The following is a 23489-nucleotide window of genomic DNA, read 5'->3' on the forward strand; positions in this document are numbered from 1 at the left end:
GCCTCTAGAAGCTCAAGGGTGAGGAAGCTGATTCTGCCCTGGAAGGAACACAGCCCTGCAGACGCCTTGATTTTAGTTCAGTGAGACCCATCTTGGACTTCTGGCCTCCAGAACTGTAAGATAATAAATTTGTGCTGTTTTAAACCACTAAGTCTGTGGTACTTTGTTACAGCAATAGGAAACTAATATAGTGACCTTGGGAAAATTCCTTAAACTTTAAGCCTCTGTTTTTCCATCATTTTTTTTTTTTCTCTATAAGAAAGCTTCTTTGAGGTATATTTTACATATCATAAAATTCCCCCATTTCACATATACAATTTAATGATTCTTGGTCATTTTTCTGAGTGGTATGCTGCTGCTGCTACTAAGTCACTTCAGTTGTGTCCAATTCTGTGTGACCCCATAGACGGCAGCCCACCAGGCTCCCCCATCCCTGGGATTCTCCAGGCAAGAACACTGGAGTGGGTTGCCATTTCCTTCTCCAATGCATGAAAGTGAAAAGTGAAAGTGAAGTCGCTCAGTCGTGTCCGATTCTTCGTGACCCCATGGACTGCAGCCTACCAGGCTCCTCCATCCATGGGATTTTAAGAGTACTGGAGTGGGGTGCCATCGCCTGAGTGGTATAACCATCATCAAATCAGATTTAGAGCATGTATTTACTCTTCCCATGAGACCTTCCATGCCCACTTTACAGTTAACCCAACCTCCTGGCAACCATTAATCTACTCTCTCTTTAAAAGTCTTCCTTTTCTTTACATTCCATATAAATAGAATCATACCGTATGTGCTGTCCTGTGTTTCTTTCACTGTGAATAATATTCCTTGATGTCTGACAGAGATTAGAGAAGTACCCTTCTTCCAGAATTGTTGTGAGGGCTAAATCAGATCATGAATTCAAAGCATTTTGCATAGTGTCCAGCATATAGTAAATGTTCAATAAATGTTCTTTTTCTGCTACTTATTATTCTTTTTGTTACTTTTTTCAGATTTCTGAAAAAATTCACAAAAGCATATTTTGACACACACTGCTACTGTTGCTCTTCCAGTCTTATTTATGTTGTGAGTAATGTGAATTTAATTTGTATTAAATTGATTTTGGGGAGTGGCCTAAGAACTTAAATACCACGCTTACCTTTTCTTTCCTTTTGAGATTATGTTCTGTATACTGGGTGACTGATTTACAGTGTGAATTTTTAGAGCAAAATTATTTACTACTTAGGAACTGCCTGTATTCAGATGGATTATATGAATATACTGAACCTACCTTGAAATTGAGAGGTCTTTTAGATGATGCTCTGCTGCCACAAAACTGAAAGGAAAGAGAAAGAGTAAGCAGCATCTGATCTTAAGAAAATCTTTGTGAAAGTCACAAATCTTTGAGGGATATTAAAGAAGCACTTTGGAGTTTCTTGAATTTTGACTGGCAGACTGAGATCCTGATGGGATTTGAATCAAGAAAATAAGAGTCAGAAAAGAAGAAAATGTTGGAGATGGGAAAAGCAAGTAACAGCCTCTGTTCCAGAGTTGTTATAGCCTGAGAAAGTTGTAAAGCCTGAGAAAACTAAAGCAGTAGAGAATTACCTTATACAGATAGTACAATATGGACAACTAAGGGGGAAGGTATCAGAACAAGGTTTAATAGAAACCCTCGAAAAAGTAAGCCAACAAACAGAAAAGAAAACAACAGGTGAATTCAACAGAAGAAATGTAATGGACTCTGATGAAGATGGCCATCATTGAATTTGTCTAGAGACTGGAACTTAACAAAATAACTCTAGGACAGATAATACTTGGCAGAAATTAAGATCTGGTGGTGTGTTTACTTTGTTTATTGTCTATATACCTTTTTTTTTTAATTTAAATGTATTTATTTTTTTAATTTTATTTTATTTTTAAACTTTACATAATTGTATTAGTTTTGCCAAATATCAAAATGAATCCATCACAGGTATACATGTGTTCCCCATCCTGAACCCTCCTCCCTCCTCCCTCCCCATACCATCCCTCTGGGTCGTCCCAGTGCACTAGCCCCAAGCCTCCAGTATCGTGCATTGAACCTGGACTGGCATCTCGTTTCATACATGATATTTTACATGTTTCAATGCCATTCTCCCAAATCTTCCCACCCTCTCCCTCTCCCACAGAGTCCATAAAACTGTTCTGTACATCAGTGTCTCTTTTGCTGTCTCGTACACAGGGTTTTGTTATCATCTTTCTAAATTCCATATATATGTGTTAGTGTACTGTATTGGTGTTTTTCCTTCTGGCTTACTTCACTCTGTATAATAGGCTCCAGTTTCATCCACCTCATTAGAACTGATTCAAATGTGTTCTTTTTAATGGCTGAGTAATACTCCATTGTGTATATGTACCACAGCTTTCTTATCCATTCATCTGCTGATGGACATCTAGGTTGCTTCCATGTCCTGGCTATTATAAACAGTGCTGCGATGAACATTGGGGTACACGTGTCTCTTTCCCTTCTGGTTTCCTCAGTGTGTATATACCTTTTAAAAATAAACTTGTTATGCAAAATAGAAAAAAAAAAAACACACAACTGATTTTGAAAGCAGTTAGAAACTGCTTCTCTTTTGCATCTGGTTTTGTTAGTTGTTTAAGCCTACTGCCCTTTCCTTCTTCCTGACTCTTCACCCCGAGCCCACCTATAAATGGCTTTAGGGCAGGAACCTGATTTGACAATCTTAGAAGTGTCAGTGTCTTGCCTAGCTTCCAATACTTTGATTGGTAATTGGATGAATGGTTGGCTTTATGGATAGATGGTTAGCTGACATTGTAGTGTTTAGAAAAAGTAGCATAGCTCTTCTTGGACAATAGCATTCTCCTGTGTTCCTCTGGACTGCCCCTCCCCACAAAAAAACAGATGAAGGGAATAAGTTCATGGTAGTGAAATCAGTTTTCTTTGTTGCCACTGATAAAGTATCTACCTTTTCTGAAAATTGACAAAATGCTTTGGTTGAAGAATATAAAAATACATAGTACCTCAAAAGGTTTTATGTATTATACAAACTAAGTTGTCTTATTTTGGATTCTTTTAAGACGCACTTTGACTTAGTTGTAGGTAGATCAGTTAAATTCAAGAAGTCTAACATTTTGTTCTTTTTTAATTTTTTCAAAGAAATAAATAGCCTCCCTAAATGTTCACGTCATTTGTGAACATGTTGGCTCATTTTAGTTAGGTAAGGCTGAATTTTCAGAATTTTCAGAATTTTTGCATCATTCTTATTTTGTTCTTTCTTTCTTACTGTTTAAACCCTTGGTTGCTGTTTAACACTTCTGTATAGAAAGAAGCAAGGCACAATAGCCAAGAGGTGGAAGCAACCCAGGTGTCCACTGATGGACGAATGGATAAATAAAATGTGGTATATACATGCATACAAGGGAATAGTCAGCCTTAAAAAGGAAGGGTGTTCTGTCACTTGTGACAACATGGATCAACTTAAAGGATATTACACCCATGTGAAATAAGCCCACCAAAGCACAAACACACATATCGTTACAGTTATATGAGGTATTTAAAATAGTCAAATTCATAGAAAGTAGAACGTTGGTTACTAGGGGCTGGGGGCATGCACAGGAAGAGAGGAGTTGTTTAATGGCTGTAGAGTTTAGTTTTGCAAGATGAAAGAGTTTGGGAGATCTGTTTCACAATAATGTGAATATACTTATACTCAACCTCTACGCTTAAAAATGATTAACATGGTAAATTTTACGTTATCTGTTTTTACCACAATTTAAAAAAAGGAAGCAAGGAGCTGAAATTTCAGTTAGTCAGGTTTGCTTCTTGAAGAAAGTTTTCTGGAGTAGTCAGTGGGCTAAGGTTTAGAAGATAGCACACATATCTACACATGCATACATGCATGCTAAGTTGCTTCAGTCATGTCCGACTCTGTGCGACCCCATGGACAGCAGCTCACCAGGCTCCTCTGTCCACGGGATTCTCTAGGCAAGAATACTGGAGTGGGTTGCCATTTCCTTCTCCAATATCTGCACATGCTGCAGGATAAAACAAGATGAAGGTGGTTATCATCTCCTTTACTTTTTACCATGTTTTAGCTAAAATTCATGAGACTTTTTGGGGCTTCCCTGGTGACTCATGGGGAAGGAAATGGCAACCCACTCCAGCACTCTTGCCTGGAAAATCCCATGTATGGAGAAGCCTGGTAGACTATAGTCCATGGGGTCGCAAAGAGTCAGACACAACTGAGTGACTTCACTTTCACTTTCTTTCTGGTGCTTCAGGTGGTAAAGACTCTGCGTGCAGTGCAGGAGACCTGGGTTTGATCCCTGGCTGGGGAAGATCCTCTGGAGAAGGAAATGGCTACCCACTTCAGTATTCTTGCCTGAAAAACTCCATGGACAGGAGGAGCCTGGCACACTGAGACAGTCCATGGGGTTTCAAAGAGTTGGACACAACTGAGTGACTAACACTTTCTTTCGCTTTCACTTTCATGAGACTTCTGCCAGTTTATAACTAGACAGATACCATGAAGCTCAGCATAAGATGGAAACAATTTATTTCAAACTATTTTAAAGGTGATTTTGAGACTCTGAGTTTTCTTACTCTTTTGATAATCAATATTGTGCATCCCTACTGGGTTCAGAAAATGCCCTGATACTATAGCAACGAAGGATGCAAGTTTGACTTTTCAGTAACATTACAGAATGAACTCTTGGTAAAGACCATGTGTTTCTTGGTATTTATTTCTCTGTAATCCTTGCCAGTGTTTCTTTAGCTCTTTTGGAAGCATTCCAGTTCCAGTCCAGGTGTTATCTAAGTCAAAGATGGCTACTTTTGCCTATGAGTTGCTGATTTGAGGAGTAACTCTTCTCATAGGAAATGAAATGTGTTCTAAATGCTATTTATTCTGATGCTAACAGGAACATTGGGTGTATTCTTTACACTATGTACTACACACTACAAGCATATGGTATATATATACACAAAGAAGAAAATTTTGTGATGCCATTAACACTTTATTTTTCTCAGTTATATTGAGATGTACTGGCATATAACATTTGTAAATTTAACATATACAATGTGTTGATTTGATACATTTAAATATTGCAAAATCGTTACCACCATATCATTCTTTAACACCTCTACCGTGTCACAAAATTCCATTTTTTGTGATGAAAACATTTAAGATCTACTGTCAGCAATATACTGTAAATAGTATAGTATTTTATAACAATAATCACCATGATATACCTTAGATGGAATTCCATTTGAGCTATTTCAAATCCTAAAAGACAATGCCATGAAAATGCTGCATTCAGTATGCCAGCAAATTTGGAAAGCTCAGCAGTCCTGGCCACAGGACTGGAAAAGGTCAGTTTTCATTCCAATCCCAAAGAAAGGCAATGCCAAGAATGCTCAAACTACTGCACAATTGCACTCATCTCACACACTAGCAAAATAATGCTCAAAATTCTCCAAGTCAGGCTTCAACAGTATGTGAACCATGAACTTCCTGATGTTCAAGCTGGATTTAGAAAAGACAGAGGAACCAGAGATCAGTTGCCAACATCTGCTGGATCATCAAAAAAGCAAGAGAGTTCCATAAAAATATCTACTTTTGCTTTATTGACTACGCCAAAGCCGTTGACTGTGTGGATCACCACAAATTGTGGAAAATTCTGAAAGAGATGGGAATGCCAGACCACCTGACCTGCCTCTTGAGAAATCTGTATGCAGGTCAAGAAGCAACAGTTAGAACTGGACTGGAACAACAGACTGATTCCAAATTGGGAAAGGAGTACATCAAAGCTGCATATTGTCACTCTGCTTATTTAACTTATATGCAGAGTAGATTATGCGAAATGCAGGCTGGATGAAGCCCAATCAAGATTGCCGGGAGAAATATCAATAATCTCAGATACGCAGATGACACCACCCTTATGGCAGGAAGCAAAGAAGAACTAAAGAGCCTCTTGATGAAAGTGAAGGAGGAGAATGAAAAAGTTGGCTTAAAAGTCAACATTCAGAAAACTAAGATCATGGCATCTGATCCCATCACTTTGTGGCAAATAGATGGGAAAACAGTGTAAACAGTGAAAGACTTTATTTTGAGGAGCTCCAAAATCACTACTAATTTAAAAGACTCTTGCTCCTTGAAAGCAAAAGCTATGATCAACCTAAACAGCATGTTAAAAAGCAGAGACATTACTTTGCCAACAAAGGTCTGTCTAGTCAAAGCTATGGTTTTTCCAGTAGTCATGTATGGATTTGAGAATAGGACTATGAAGAAAGCTGAGCACCAAAGAATTGATGCTTTTGAACTGTGATGTTAGAGAAGACACTTGAGAGTCCCTTGGACTCCAAGGAGATCCAACCAGTCCATCCTAAAGGAAATCAGTCCTGAATATTCATTGAAAGGACTGATGCTGAAGCTGAAACTCCAGTATGTAGGTCACGTGATGCAAAGAGATGACTCACTAGAAAGGACCCTGATGCTTGAAGGAAAGATTGAAGGTGGGAGGAGAAGGGAACAACAGATGATGAGATGGTTGGATCACATCACCAACTCGATGGGCATGAGTTTGAATAGGCCCTGGGAGTTGGTGATAGACTGGGAAATCTGGCATGCTACAGTCTATGGGGTCGTAAAGAGTCAGAGATGACTGAGTGACTGACCTTAACTGATGCATTCGATTCCTGGACCTTACTCACCTTATAACTGAAAGTGGAAAGTAACTTTTAATTAAATTGAAAGTGCGCTATAAAGATCAGTTCTGCTTCTTGAAGTACGTAAGAAGCCATGTATAGTAGTAGCCTCTGTTGGAAATTTAAGATGATTTAGGTAACTGCCCACCCTTAAGATATTAATACTTACAGTCTAATGTAGAGAAATACATTCATAGCAAATTGAGATACAAAACAGACACTTTTAAGTGCTATAATAGAAGATTAAACGACTTCCTTGAAAATAAGGCAGAAGCAGCTAATTTTGATGGGGGTAGAGGTACAGCTTAGTTAAAACTTGGAAGATAAGTAGATTTTACTAGGTGAAGATGGAGAGGAAAGACTCTCCAGGAAAAAAATGTATATATATGTGTATATATATATATATGTGTATATATCATGAGTAGAAGCTCTGAGATGGAAAATGTGTTATTATGTCAGAGGACCCTAAGGAGCAGGGGAGAAAATGATGAAAAACGACTAAAAGTGACATGAGGTATTCAAACTACTAACATTCTGATCCTGATCACTTTTGGTCAGTATAAAATTTAATAGCAAGCCAAGAACCAAAAGTGATATTCTCTGCTAACAATGAGAAGTTTCCTAGGTAAGGCACTAAAGTTAATCCTTTAAATGAAAAATGAGGTTTCCCCCCTTCTGATCTAAAATGAGAACTTGTTGTAAAGTTGAGTTTCTACAAAGTCCCCATGTTTTGTTCATGTTGGTAGAAGTCCTACGCATGCCTGCTCTTCTGTTCCATCACTGGCATTCTAAAGCCATTAGGAATTGACACTCACCTCACCTCACATCACCAGGGTACTTCTTCAGAAAAGTAGAATTACAGAAATGGAAGGTATCCAAATACCATTAGGACAAAATTCAGTTTGAGAGTGAGGAGGTTTCCAGAGTGGTTCAGTGCCCAGGTGACAAGTGTGAAATGTCAGTGGCAGCCCAGGACCACAGTAGCTCTGACTCTGAGCCGAGGGCTCTTCCCAGCCTCCAGCACAGCAGAGGGGCTGGCAGAGGGATACCACCACTGTGCCTGGGCCCCACTTACCTCCCTGTTCCTTGACGTGTTTTAGCTCTTCTGTCTAAAGCTGATCATCTGAAATGTAGTAGATACCCTGACTGCTTCTGCTAGCAATTTAATAAGAGCTGAATGGAGTTACTAACCCATCATTCTTAATCTACTGCTTTAACATCAGCCACATCCTTGTATAAAAATGAGAGTCATGGAAAATTTCCCTCAGATTTTAGATTGGAGCCCCCCTAAAATCTAAACCCCTCTCTTTACCCGAAATCCATTAGATCTTTTCTGATTGTGAGCCTTTCAGACAGAGTCTTTGAGACAGCAGCTCTTAGTCTCTCTTAATTCTGGTAGAGGTTTGGAAAACCGCATCTACCCCTTTATCTTTACCTCAGTTTTCTCCTTGTGTCCCCACTATAAACAGATTTTCTATAAAATATTTAAGGAGATATTTTGTTTTAGTATAACATGGCAAATTTTTGAGAACTCTTAAAAGTGGTAATAACAATACCCCAATCTTCATGTTTAAGTATATAAATTCCTATCTGATTTTTTTCATTGTAGATTTAATAATAACTATCTTTAACATTACTTTTTCACTATTTTAGTTGAAAGCATGTATATAAAATAGATTGAAATGTACCTAGTTATCTAGTACAAATTTTTTTTTAAAATTACTTATTCACTTTAATGATTGGTAACTGGATGTTGAACATCTGGATATTTTAAAATATCTAAATAGTTCATGTAAAATTTTATAATTGCTAAAACATTGATTGAATATTATGTAGACTTGATTGTGTACTTGTCGATACAGTAGTCTAGAATTTTCATTTAGGAAGTTTTATATTCAACTAGTGCTTTTAAGTAGGAAAGATTAACTTATCAACTGGATGAACATCTTAGTTCTTAAGAAGGGAAGCATTGTGGGGTGTGGGTGGAGAAGTTCAGGTACAAGAACAGTTCTTGAAATTTTTGTTTTCATTGCCTCACTTCAATTCCAAGAAGCATTAGTGAAGTGAAAGCGAAAGTTGCTCGGTCGTGTCTGACTCTGTGTGACCCCATGGACTATACAGTCCATGGAATTATCCAGGCCAGAATACTGGAGTGGGTAGCCAATCCCTTCTCCAGGGATCTTCCCAAGAAGCATTCAGATCAGATCAGATCAGTCGCTCAGTCGTGTCCGACTCTTTGCGACCCCGTGAAAAAGAGATGGGAATACCAGAACACCAAGAAGCATTAGGAGCTTTATTATTGAATGTGATCTTTTAAAACAATCTTTCAGCTCTTCATTTATACTAATATTTTATTTGAAGCATGTGAACATAGTACAATCACAGTAGTCATTAATAGGACAGTATACATGGTTATCAGGCCTGACCTCCAGTGATTGCTTTCAATAAAAAATGTTTCTTATACAAAACTAAATAAGGGGGAATGTCCCAGCATATCAGCATGTTTTATTGCAAAACAATTAGTTGAGGACGTAATATTTGCATGTAATGTATGTGGACAAGATTGGGTGATATGATCTGATGATAATACAATTAGGTACATTCAGCCCTCAGTGAACAATCATATTCTAAGGTTTTTCATGAATCAAACGATAACAGTCCACAGAGAGTTTACAAATGAAGCATCTCATTACTCACTGCCTCCTTAAGCTTAACTTTTGTTAATGACTTAAATTAAGATGTAGAAGACTTTATGCATATGAAAGTTGTCAATGAAACAAAGCCGAGAAGGATAATTAATTTGTCGACTAGCAAGTCTAGAAATAAGATTGAAGACCACTACCAAAATGTTAGATGTTTCTTTCTATCTTATAAGTGGAAAAAATGGATGGAGACTTAGCAGATTGATATTTAAATTTTTAGTCTTGAACTCTGACTCTCAAATCAGATCTAGAAAAACCTAGTTTAATAGCAATTCCTACGAAAAAGACTAAAGAATTTTAGGCAATTGCAAGTTCAGTGTAGACCAACAGTGTTACTTTGAAAACTAGAGTCTTACTCTGCATAATAAAAAGCACTGGTATGGTTATTTATAGTTTGCAAGGCACCTAAAATTTTTTTGGATTATTGACATACAATGTATATAGTGTAAAATATCCATTTTGGTATAGTGTTCTGAGTTTCAACAAAGTCATACAGTCATATCACCACCCCCACAATGAAGATATGGACCATTTCCTTCATTGCAGACAGTTCCCTCATGTCCCTTTTAGCCCACCCTTCCCTTTACTCAAGCCCCTAGTAACCACTGATTATTTTCTGACCCCCATAGGTTTGCAAAGCATTTTTCACATCTCTTTTTAAAGTTCTCATAATGTCCCTACAGCATTTAATATTACCAACATGTCTATTGTAAAAATGAAGTAACTAGGGTTCAGTCAAGTGATTTTCTGAAAGCTGCACTACATAAATAGTGGACCCAGGACCTGAACCTTCATTTTCTAACTCAGAATCCCAAACACTTCTTTGATTCTTCCATCTAGCCCTTTGCTCCAAGAGTCCCACCCTTCTTTACATTGTTCAGTTACGTCTGTGTTGTACTGTGCTTAGTCACTCAGTCGTGTCCAACTCTTTGTGATCCCATGGGCTGTATCCCGCCAGTCTCCTCTGTCCGTGGGAATTCTCCAGGCAAGAATACTGAAGTGGGTTTCCATGCCCTCCTCCAGGGGATCTTCCCAATCCAGGTATCAAACCCAGGTCTTGCCCACTGCAGGCAGATACTTTACCATCTGAGCCACCAGGGAAGTCCTCAGACATTCACAGTAATGAGCAATGTTTCTCAATATTTTTTTCATTATCATTCCCATAAGGAGTCTTTTTAGAATCTTTTTCCTAATCACATGCCCTCCACAATTAATTTTTAACATCTTAGATATACTGTGTATCTATGGGTATACTGAAAATGTCTCTGCTTTTTGTGTGTTAGCTGCTCAGTCATGTCCGACTCTCTGTGACTCCATGACTGTAACCCAGGCTCTTCTATCCATGGCATTCTCCAGGCAGGAATACTGGAGTGGGTAGTCATTCTCTTCTCTAGAAAATCTTCCTGACCCAGGGGTCAAACCTGGGTTTCCTGCATTGCATTTACTGTCTGAGCCACAAAATGTTTTTTTAACCCATCCCCCAAGAACCAGTGTGCCTCACTGGGGACAATATAGCCCCCACTGAGAACGCTCAGACTAAAACTAGACCAGAATGATCTTCAACCATTGTCCCATGTCCCATTGTCCCATGCATGGCACATGACCCTTGAGTGAGTATGAGACACATTCACAGTCACATCCAAATTTTCATAACACTGAAGATTTAGAAAATAGCAGAGCAGACTTTTGGCAGGATGTTCATCAAAGTGCCTTAAGAACATGTAGGTAAGTAAAATCAGCCATTACACATAATCTTTAAATATTATTTAATAGGAAAAGTTAAAATATGACTAACCTAATTTTAAAAAATAACTTTTTAAAAGTTAGCTTTTAACTTCGATCCAGACTTCAGCTATAATGTGACAAAGTAGTTCTACTGAAGAGTAAATATTAATCTTATTTTTATTAAGTGCCCCAGTGGATATAATACGTAGCTTTAACATGTTGTTAATGTGAATATAATTATTGCAAAATGTATCTTGTGTCATCATTTTATCTGCCTTCCATCATGCATAGCTGAAGAGGAATCTTAGAGGAAACTGAGTATGATGTTTGCTGTGGGTTTTTCATATGTGGCTTTTATTGTGTTGAGGTAACTACCTTCCATTCCTAGTTTTTGAGTGGGTCATGAAAGAGTGTTGAATTTTGTCAAATTCTTTTTCTGCGTCACTTAAGATAATCATGTGGCTTTCTTCCCCCTTCCTTCTGTTGATGTGGCATACTACATTGATCAATTTTTCTATGTTGAAACATCCGTACAAGAATGAATCCTACTTGATCATGTACATAATCCGTTTAATAGGCTGATGATTTCTGTACCTAATAATCTGATGAGAATTTTTGCATTAGTGTTCATAAGGGATTTAGGTCTATAGTTTCAGGGGATGTTTGTTTGCTTTGAGGTCTGAAGTTTTATTGTAGTCTCTGTCTGGCTTCGGTATTGTTGTAATGCTCCCCTCATACAATGAGTTACAAACTGTTCTCTGTTCAATTTTTTAAAAATGCTTGAAAAAACAATATTACTAATTTTTCTCTAAATGTTTGATAGAATTCATCAGTGAAGCCATCAGGTTCAGGGCTTTTCTTTGTTAGATTATTTTGATTATTGATTTGTCTTCTTACTAGTTTTAAGTTTATTAAGATTGTCTATTTCTTCATGATTTAGTATTTATAGGTTTTCTGTTCTTAAGAATTTGTCCATTTCATCTAGGTTATTCAGTCTGTTGCTATTTAAATATTCATAATATACCCAACCTTTTTATTTCTGTAGAATTGATATTAATATCCCCATTCTCGTTTCTGACTTTAACCATTTGAGCCTCCTTTTATTTTTCTTAATCCATCTAGCTGAATATTTGTTAATTTCATTGATTATTTCAAATAACCATCTTTTGGTTTCATTGATTTTCATTTTTGTTTTTTATTCTCTAGTTCATTTCTTTGCTGTAAGCGTTATTATTTCTTTCCTTCTGCTAGCTTTGGATTTTTTTTTTTTTTAATCTTGAACTGAAAGAAGATTCAAGCATTCCATCCTAAAGGAAATCAGTCCTGTGTGTTCACTGGAAGGACTGATGTTGAAGCTCAAACTCCAGTACTTTGGCCACCTGATGCAAAGAGCTAACTCATTTGAAAAGACCCTGATGCTGGGAAAGATTGAGGGCAGGAGGAGAAGGGGACAACAAATGATGAGATGGTTGGATGGCATCACCGACTGAATGAACATGAGTTTGGGTAGGCTCTGGGAGTTGATGATGGACAGGGACACGTGGCGTGCTGCGGTTCATGGGGTCGCAGAGTTGGACACGACTGAGCAACTGAAATGAACTGAGTTCCTTAAATTGTAAAGTTAGGTTTTGGATTTGAGATCTTTTTTGTTTTTTAATGTGTTTATAGTTGTTTATAGTTATAAGCTCCCTCCTTAGCTCTATCTACTTTGCTGCATCCCGTAAGTTTCAGTTTATTGTGGTTTGTTTTCATTCATCGCTAAGTATTTTCTAATTTTCTCTGACAGTTTTTCTTTGATCCATTAAGTATGTGTTGTGTAATCCCACAATTTTGTGAATTTTCCAATTTTCATTACGTTACTGATTTCTAACTTTAACCCCTTATGGTCAGAGAAGGAACATTGTATGATTTCTTTTAAAATGTGTGTGAACTTAATTTGTGGCCTAACACGTGGTCTATCCTAAAAAATGTCACATGTACACTTGAGAAAAGTGGGCATTCTGTTGTTGGATAGAATATTCTATATATGTCAATAGATCTATATTATTTGTTGTTTTTTGAGTCCTCTAGTTCCTCACTTCTCTGTGGTTATTCTCTCTGTGGTTCTACATGGGGCATCGAACTCTTTCTGGCTTCTATTGAATGATCTATTTCTCCCTTCAGTTTTGTCCATTTGTCTGTCATTAGAAACATAAATATTTGTAATTATATCTTCTTGCTGAACCGAAGTGTTCATTACTCTATGATGACCTTCTTTGTATTTTGAAACCTCTTTTGATTTAAAGTCCATTATGTCAGATAGTTTGCTTATTACTGTATGAATGGGATATCTTTTTCCATCCTTTTTATTTCTAACCTGTTTGTGTCTTTAGATCTCAAGTCTCTAATTGACAACATATGGTTGGATCATGTGTTTTTATCCATTCTCCAATCTCTATCTTTTGATTGGAGAATTCAATCCATTTATATTTAATTACTGATATGGAGGGACTTTCTGTCATTGTGGTGTTTGTTTGCTATTCTCCTTATAGCTTTTTCCTTCCAGTGTTATGGAGATGTAGTTGACATATGCTGCTGCTGCTTCTAAGTCGCTTCAGTTGTGTCTGACTCTGTGTGACCCCATAGACAGCAGCTCACCAGGCTCCCCTGCCCCTGCGATTCTCCAGGCAAGAACACTGGAGTGGGTTGCCATTTCCTTCTCCAATGCAGGAAAGTGAAAAGTGAAAGTGAAGTCACTCAGTCGTGTCTGACTCTTAGCGAACCCATGGACTGCACCCTACCAGGCTCCTCTGTCCCTTGGATTTTCCAGGCAAGAGTACTGGAGTGGGTTGCCATTGCCTTCTCTGGTAATTGACATGTCAGTTCAGTTCAGTTCAGTTCAGTCGCTCAGTTGCGTCCGACTCTTTGCAACCCCATGAACTGCAGCATGCCAGCCCTCCCTGTCCATCACCAATCCCCGGAGTTCACTCAAACTCATGTCCATCTAGTCGGTGATGCCATCCAGCCATGTCATCCTCTGTCGTCCCCTTCTCCTCCTGCCCCCAATCCCTCCCAGCATCAGAGTCTTTTCCAATGAGTCAACTCTTCGCATGAGGTGGCCAAAGTACTGGAGTTTCAGCTTTAGTGCCAGGACTGATCTCCTTTAGGATGGACTGGTTGGATCTCCTTGCATTCCAAGGGACTCTCAAGAGTCTTCTCCAACACCACAATTCAAAAGCATCAATTCTTTAGCGCTCAGCTTTCTTCACAGTCCAACTCTCACATCCATACATGACCACTGGAAAAACCATAGCCTTGACTAGACGGACCTTTGTTGGCAAAGTAATGTCTCTGCTTCTTAATATGCTATCTAGATTGGTCATAACTTTATTTCCAAGGAGTAAGCGTCTTTTAATTTCATGGCTGCAGTCACCATCTTCAGTGATTTTGGAGCCCAAGAAAAGAAAGTCTGACACTGTTTCCACTGTTTCCCCATCTATTTCCCATGAAGTGATGGTACCAGATGTCATGATCTTAGTTTTCTGAATGTTGAGCTTTGGTTCCTCTTCACTTTCTGCCATAAGGATGGTGTCATCTACATATCTGAGGTTATTGATACTTCTCCCGGCAATCTTGATTCCAGCTTGTGCTTCATCCAGCCCAGCGTTTCTCATGTTGTACCCTGCATGTAAGTTAAATAAGCAGGGTGATAATATACAGCCTTGACGTACTCCTTTTCCTATTTGGAACCAGTCTGTTGTTCCATGTCCAGTTCTAACTTTTGCTTCCTGACCTGCATATAGGTTTCTCAAGAGGCACATCAGGTGATCTGGTATTCCCGTCTCTTTCAGAATTTTCCAAGTTTATTGTGATCCACACAAAGGGTTTGGCATAGTCAATAAAGCAGAAATAGATGTTTTTTGGAACTCTCTTGCTTTTTCGATAGTGCTGCATAAATTTAAAGTATATAGCATAATGGTTTGACTTATATTGCTAAGTTGCTAAGTCACTTCAGTTGTGTCCGACTCTGTGCGACCCCATAGACGGCAGCCCACCATATACTATATACATTATGATTACCATAGTAAGTTTAATAACATTCATTATGTCATATAGATACAAAACAAAAATAATTTTTCCTTGAGATAAGAGCTCTTAGGATTTATTCTGTTAAAATATTTTCATATAACACACAGCAGTATTAATTATATTTAACATGTTGTACATTGGGCTTCCCTTGTGGCTCAAACAGTGAAAAATCTGCCTGCAATGCCAAAGACCTGAGTTCAATCCCTGCATCAGGAAGATCCCCTGGAGAAGGAGATGGCAACCCACTCCAGTTTTCTTGCCTGGAGAATCTCATGGACTGAGGAGCCTGGAGGGCTACACTCCATAGGATCGCAGAGAATCAGACATGGCAGAGTGACTAACACTTGCCCTTTTTGTTGTATGTTATATCCCAAGTACTTACATATCTTAGAAATGGAAGCTTTTTTTTAGTTCATTTCCTGCATTAGTATTCCCTTTTGTGTTAAGTTATTGTCTTTTTTTTCTTTCTACTGAAATGTTTCAGTTCCTTTCTTGTTTCCTTTTTTTGAACATCCTATGGCTCTTTTCCTTGTGGTTACCATAGGAATTACATTTACTGTCCTAAAGTTTTAATATTCTAATTTGAATAAATACCAGCTTTACTTCAGTAACATACAAAACTTTGCTCCTTTACAGCCCCAGTTTTGGTGGAGTCTTTAGGATTTTCTCCATATGATATCATGTCATCTGCAAAGAGTGACAGCTTTACTTCTCCTCAGTTTCAGTGTCTTTTCTTTCTTTTTCTTGACTAATTGCTCTGGTTAAGACTTCCAATACGGTGTTGAATAAAAGTGGTGAGAGTGGGCATCCTTGTCTTGTTCCTGATCTTAGAGGAAAAATCTTTCAACTTTTGCCCATTGAGTATGTTGTTAACTGCATGCTTGTCATATATGGCCTTTCTTATTTTGTGGTACCTTTGCTCTGTGCCCATTTTATTGTGAATTTTTATCATAAATGAATGTTGAATTTTGTCAAATGCTTTTTCTGCATCTGTTGAAATGATTGTTATTTTTGTCTTTCATTCTGTTAGCCCAGTGTTTCTCATTGATTTGCAGGTGTTGCACGATCTTTCAGTGTCTGGAATAAATCTCATAGTGTGATCCTTTTAATGTACTGTTGAATTTCAGCTTACAAATACTTTGTTAAAGATTTTTGCATTTATGTTAATCAAGGATATTGGCCTATAGTTTTCTTTTCTTGTGTCCTTGTTTTGGTATTGAGGTTACTGATAATTCTTTTGAATCACTAGTCTCTTAGGTTCGCAATTACAAACCAAAGTTACAGTACTAGCTTTTAAACTATTTTTTTGTACTCTGAGTGTGTTAGTCTCTTAAATTAGAAAACAGAAAGTGTAGTTCCAGATCATTGTTACACTAACACAAGCTCTTAAAAGTGCCCATGTATTTAGCTTTATTGAAATATTCATTTCTCCATATAGCTCTATTTACTGCCTTGTGTCCTTTCATTTCACTGTTCGGGATTTCCTTGAGCATTTTTTGCAGGGCAGGTTTGTTGGTCACTAACGCTCTTAGCTTTTGTTTATCTGGGAATGTCTTCAATTCTCTGTCACTTTTGAAGGATATTTTTGCTACATATAGGTTTACTAGTTGACAGTTTCTTTCTTTAGCATTTTGAATATATCAGTCTCTGGCCCCCAAAGTTTCTGATGAGAAATCTATTGATAATCTATTGAGGATCTCTTGTATGTGATAACTCACTTCTCTCTCATTGCTTTCTAGATTCTGTCTTTTCCTTTTCAAAGCTTGAGTATAATGTGTCTCTGTAGGTCTTTGAGTCCTTAGAGCTTCTTAGACATTCATATTCGTTTCTTTCATCTTGGAATTTTCAGTCATTATTTTTCAAATACTTTCTCTCTTTTCTTCTCCTGGGACTCTTATGTTGTGTATACTGACTCACTTACTGGTGTCCCATAGGTTCATTAGGTTCTGTTTGCTTTGCTTAGGTCTTTTCTTTTCCTTCGTGTTCCTCAGACTCAGTAGTCTTCACCGTCCTATCCTCATGTTCACTGATTCTTCCTCCTGCCTACTGAAATCTGCCTTTGAATCCTTTTAGTGAATTTCTCATTGCAGTTATTGTACTTTTCATCCCTAGAATTTCTTTTGGTCTCCTTTTTGGGTTTTCTTTCTGTTTATCAATACTTCCATTTTGTTCACACATTATCTTCTTGACATTTTCGACATCTTCCTTTGATTTTTTGATCCTCTTTAAGACAGTTGATTTACAATCTTTATCTAATATGAGGTGAAGTCGCTCAGTCGTGTCTGACTCTTTGTGACCCCATAGACTATAGCCTACCAGGTTCCTCCGTCCATGGAATTTTCCAGGCAAGAGTACTGAAGTGGGTTGCTATTTCCTTCTCCAGTTTATCTAGTATATCTTCCATCAATTCTTTTCCTAGCACATTATCTGTTGATTTATTTTTTCCTTGAATGAGCCATATTTTCCTGTCTCTGTATGCCTTGTGATATTTTTGTTGAACAGAGGTCCTTTAAATCAAATAATGTAGTAACTTTGGAATTCAGATTCTCTTCCTTCCCCAGGGTTTGCTGTTTCTAAAATTCTTGTTGACTGGTTTTTGTTTTTATTGTTATAGACTGTCTTTTTACCAAGATCAACCTTACGTATAACTTTAAGGTCTTTTCAGGTCTGTTTTGAGCCTTTACCTGGGCATGCACCATCATTTTCTGATTTTCCCCATGTATACGGATGTTTTTGAACATCCTGATTTTTAATGTCTGATTCCCAAAAGTGGAAAAAGGAAAAAAAAAATTTAAGTGTCAGAAAAAAGGGGTGCCAGCCCTTTAAATCTCCTAGAGGTCACTTCAGCTAAGAGGGAGGGCTTTTCAACAAGGGAGAAAGATGCAGCAGCAATGGCTGCCCACGTTTTTGCACCTCAGATACAACAGTCAACATTCAGAGCACAGATCCCCAGTATTTGGAAGACAAGATCCTTTTTGCTTATCCTGGCCCCCACAATCTGTATACAGGCTGCTTAAGGAATATGAGACTATCTTCCTGCCACATGAATGGGGTGGGGAAGAGTGGCTACTCTGCTAAGAGCTAAAATTGACCAGAATTAACTGTAGTTTACTGTCTGCACCTTCCCCAGATGTTGTAAACCTTCAGTTCCAGAATATCTTGGGTTTCAAAATATTTCATCAGACAAATTCTGCTAGTGTAATTGTTGGTTAGGTAGTGAGACAGATTTCTGGTGCTTTCTACTCCACTATCTTTCCAGAATCCTCCCCTTAACATTTTTTTCTCATTTGCTTTTGCCTGGGATATTTAAAGAGTGGTAAGTGTAAAATTGATAAGCTTTTATCAATGGAAATAACCATATGGCAGAAAGTTATAATTGCCAAAACTCTTTCCAACAGACTGCTGCATCATTGCTGCAGAAGGTCTTAAGGAAGGCATGTATCCTGTTACTTAATGAAGCTTTAGCCTTACATCTGACTAAAGAAAGATATTGCAATACAATGATTGAGAGTAAGTGTATCATATCGAATACCTTGAACCTAATTTCAGAATGAGACAAAATGTGCAAAAGTTTCTATTTTGTTACAACTGATGATTGTCTACTAGCACATCTCAAGACTGGCTGTGACTTTCTGGTTGAGAAAGCATCCTGAGAGGATGAAGTTGAAGAGAGGTTATTTGCCCCAACATGCTTAACATATAATGATGGAACAAACACGAGAGAATAACAATAGATGTTCTGGTTCAAACAGGATAAAATTCAAGATTAAAAATTTTAAAAGTCACTGGCTAATGACATTTCTGATATCCAGCCCAGCCAATATTGGGAATCTAATGACTAAGTTTCAAAGCCTGGGAATACTTCTCCATGGTTTTCAACTTCACGCTCTTGGTTCTGTCTTTTGAGACATCATTCATTTTTGATGAAAGGCAGCACATGTTTGTAGCTGAGTAACTTATCAGCCTGCTTCCTGCCAATTGAATTTTGGAAATCTAATGGCCTCTTTTCATTTTACACCCGTTTTGTCCTTTTCATTCCAAGTTGGCAGTGTTTTTGCAGAAATAGGTTTCTCAAAAACTTACAGGTCTTCTGTGAATTTCATTGGTATTCACTCCATTAGAAAAAAGACGTATCCTCAGATCTTTCCAAGATAACCCTTTCTCTATTTAAGGCTCATGCTAAAATGGCTTGACAGGCAATGCCTTTAAATTCCTGGAGGCTCTCTGGTTTAATTGAAAGGATGGGTAAGACGCACCCTTACTCATCTTTGTCTAATGGAATAATCTGAACTTTTCATGTTTCTGAGGTTTTAGCAAAGGTTCTCATCATCACACACTCAGCCTTTTTCATCAAGCTTACTTTCCGAACAGTGAATCTCTTAATTTCAGTGTCTTTTGCCATCTGTGTGGCTTCTTTGGTGGCTCAGATGGTAAAGAGTCTACCTGCAATGCAGGAGACCCGGGTTTGATCCCTGGATTGGGAAGATAACCTGGAGAAGGGAATGGCAACCCACCTCAATATTCTTGCCTGAAGAATTAATTCCACGGACAGAGGAGCCTGGTAGGCTACTGTCCATGGAGTCACAAAGAGTTGGACATGACTGAGTGACTAACACTTTAACTTTCTTTGCCATCTGTAGAGTTGATTTTTAAATCAAGCTTTATTTTCTTTTTGGGTTTCCCTTGTGGCTCAGCTGCTGAAGAATCCACCTGCAATGCGGGAGACCTGGGTTCAATCCCTGAGTTGGGAAGATCCCCTGGAGAAGGGAAAGGCTACCCACTCTAGTAGTCTGGCCTGGAGAATTCATGGACTGTATAGTCAGTGGGGTCGCAAACAGTCGGACACGACTGAGCAACTTTCACTTCACTTCACTTCACTTATTTTCTTTTTACTTGGCAGTTTTCACCTCAGTTTCCCTCCTTTCCCCTGACCTCCTCTTCCCCCCGCCTCTGATTTACCATAAGTGGCAAAGAGAAATCAGGTGGCACTTTTACAGCATTGCTTGGAAATTTCTTGCACTATCTATACAAACTTGTTGCTTAAAAATGTGCTTCCCACATAACTGCAGAATACAATTAATTGCACTTTTCTTTCTGTCAGCAAGTGAGGGTCTACCTTTCTCCAATTTCCAGTAGCATGTTTCTTATTGTCTTCTGTTACTGGACATAGTGGGTCAGTCCATCATCCCTTGAAGTGCTTAGGCAATGAATACACCAAGTACTTTTGATCAAAACAGAAGTATTTATTATTTGTGACAAATTAAGAGACAGGGAGATGGCTCGCAAAACACTGTCTCCCCAAACAGGAAGATGAGTGATGTTTACAGCTGTGAGTGCATACACTTTCATGACAGAGTGAGTGTAACCTTCGGTTTATAGGTGGAGTTCTAGATGGGCTTGCACAATGCAACAACATGCTCAAACATAGTCTCATGTTCAAAAATGGTAGCAATCCCAGACCTTGGCGTGGGGATTTTAACATTAAAATGAAGCAAAAATCACTCTAGGTTGACAAACTTCAGGTACCTAGTTGAATGAGGTCATGAGGGTCAGCAGAGGTCACCAACATCATTCCTTAGGCTCCAGTTAATCTGGTGGCTCAGTGCTCGAGGGGATTTGGATCCTACAAAACGACTCAAGAATGTGCTTCAAACTCTGATCTGTACCTTTGAAATAGAAATGGTAGTCTTTATGACTAATTTATTATCTTTCCTGTGGTTACTTCTCCTCCTTAATAACAGTCATTTGTTCCTGCCTTCTTTGTTCTACTTAAAAATCATTATTTACCAAGACCTAGCCTTTGTTTCCATATGAAGCCCCAGGAGGCCATAGTTCATCTTTTCCCCAGTCATCAGTAAACAGAACACAAATGGGTTCTAAAATCCATGCTCCAGTTCTCAACCTAAATTTGTCTAGCGTGTGTTGCAGCTTCTTTCATTGCCTATTATTTGACCTCACCCCTTCCTTATTACTGTCTGGCTAGCACTTCTGAACTCTCCCCAGCAGTGTCTGTAAAGTCCAGATTTCATTGAAAACTCTGTTGAAGGCATTTAGGCTTTCTCTGTCATGCCAGTCAAATTCTTACAGTCTCCTCTCACTATCCAGTTCCAAAGACATTCCACATTTTAGATATTTGTTATAGCAGCAACCCACTTCCAGGTATCAAACTCTGTATTAGTTTTCAATTGTTGTACAACGAATCACCACAAATGTGGTGTCTTAGAACAACAAAAATTTGCTATTTCATGCTTTCCATGGCTCAGGTGTCCAGGCACAACCTAGCTCGGTCCTCTGCTTTTGGTCTCACAAGGCTGAAATCAAGGTAATAGCTGGGCTGCATTTTTATAAGCAGACTTGAGTTTAGGTGGCTTCCCTGGTGGCTCAGACGGTAAAGCATCTGCCTACAATGTGGGAGACCCAGGTTCGATCCCTTGGTCAGGAGGATCCTCTGGAGAATGAAATGGCAAGCCACTCTAGTACTCTTGCCTGGAAAATCCCATGGACGGAGGATCCTGGTAGGCTACAGTCCATGGGGTCACAAAGAGTCTGACACAACTGAGCAACTTCACTTTTCACTGAGTTTAGGAAATTACTTGCTTTCAAGCTCATGAGAGTTGTTCACAGACTCATTTTCTTGCAAGCTGTACCCTAGCTTCTTACTAGCTGTAAGCTAGAGGCCTCAGGTCCACATTAGTCCCATGGTGTGTGGCACTCTCACAGGCCCTCTCTGAACGTGCAGCTTATTTCTTCAAGAGCAGAGAAGAATCCTCACTCCAGTCTGCTAAGATTGAGTCTTAAATAATGTAACATAATCATGGGAGTGACGTGATACGACTTTTGCCATATTCTCTTGATCAGAGGCAAATCACAGGTACTGCCTACACCTGAGGGGAGTACAAGAATGTGATTCATTGGGAGTCACCTTAGGGTATGTACCCCAAAGGTGGTATAGGAGGCTGAACAATGTCCCAAAGGAGCAAGTTTAGAAGCCTTGGAAACTGTGTATGTTACTTTATTGGGGGTAAAAAAGGGAATTTGCAGTTATAATTAAGATAGAGACCTTCGTAGTGTGTGCTTAGTTAGTCATGTCTGATTCTTGCAACTCCATGGACTGTAGCCCACCAGGATCCTCTGTTCATGGAATTTCCCAGGCAAGAATACTGGAGTTGGTTGCCATGCCCTCCTCCAGGGAATCTTCCCGACTCAGGGATCAAACCAGAATCTCTTGCATTTTCTGCATTGGCAGACAGATTCTTTACTACCTGTCACCTCAGAGATCTTCAGATAGAGATTATCCTGGATTATTTATGTGGGCAGTGAGAGTCAGTGTCTTAGCCCCAGTCCAAATGCAATCTCATGTATTCTTATAAGGGCCAGTAGGAGATTGGGCATGTACACAGAGGAGAAGGTCATGTGAAGGTGGAGTAAAGAGAAATTTGAAGATGTTGGCCTTGATTGAAGATTAAAATGATGTGGCCACAGCCAAGTAATGCTGCCAGCCATATTCTCTCTCTTGAGCTTCTGTGGAGTGTATGATTTCTTTCCAGTAATACTGATGTTACTCTTCTGGCCTCCAGAGATATGACAGAATAAATTTCTTTTTCAAGCCACCCAGTTGGTCATAGCTTTGTTGCAGCAGCTGTAGGAAATTAATACAGATGGATATTAATTGATACATCTTTGTTGCTTTTTGATGTATTTCACTGGTTACTCAGTGAGGTTGAGTATCTTAAGATTCTTGACTGTCCATGTGTTTTCTTCTATATGAGTTTGTCAGTTTGTCTTTTCTCTATCTTTTAAAAAAATAATTATTCATTTTCTTATTGATTAGTAAGAATTCTTTAGGTGTAATTACTAAATCCTATACCCATTACCCATGTTACTAAAGAGATATTTCTTTCAATCTATAGCTTGTCTTTCCTCTCTCTCTATATATATATATATGTATATGTATGTATATAGTGTCTTCTGCATTCAGATTTGTATACTTTTTTTTAATTATGGAAAAATTTAACATACCCCAAAGAAGAGCAAATAGTAATAATACATCTTCCATGTGCATAATCAACAACTACCAGTATTTTTCCCAGAAGTATCTTATCCTTTCAAGTTTTGTGCCTTTTGTGAATTATCTAAGAAATCCTTAAATAAAGATCATATTGCTATTATTTGTGTAACTGAGTGTTTCTAACATGATAAAACACTCATTCTTTTTGTCGTAACACTTATTCTTTCTAGCTTTTGCTTTTTTAAAAAAATAAATGTTAATACTTTATGAGTAACAATTTCTAACATAGGCAAAGCATTAT

At 38.3% G+C, this 23489-nt stretch overlaps 1 protein-coding gene across 11 annotated transcripts in view; it reads left to right on the top strand.

The window, feature by feature from the left end:
- The window catches only part of FAM13A (family with sequence similarity 13 member A), a 337193-nt gene that overhangs the window by 107846 nt on the left and 205858 nt on the right, over positions 1 to 23489 (top strand). The window contains exon 1 of one of the 11 annotated variants that reach the window (XM_059887331.1): positions 11008 to 11112. The exons of the other annotated variants lie outside the window; for them this stretch is intronic. The gene's annotated coding sequence lies outside the window, so the exon portion shown is untranslated. Of the gene's footprint in view, positions 1 to 11007; positions 11113 to 23489 lie in introns of those variants that run through there. 11 annotated transcript variants of the gene reach the window in all.

Source organism: Bos taurus, chromosome 6 (assembly GCF_002263795.3).
Source record: "Bos taurus isolate L1 Dominette 01449 registration number 42190680 breed Hereford chromosome 6, ARS-UCD2.0, whole genome shotgun sequence".
Lineage (NCBI taxonomy): Eukaryota > Metazoa > Chordata > Mammalia > Artiodactyla > Bovidae > Bos > Bos taurus.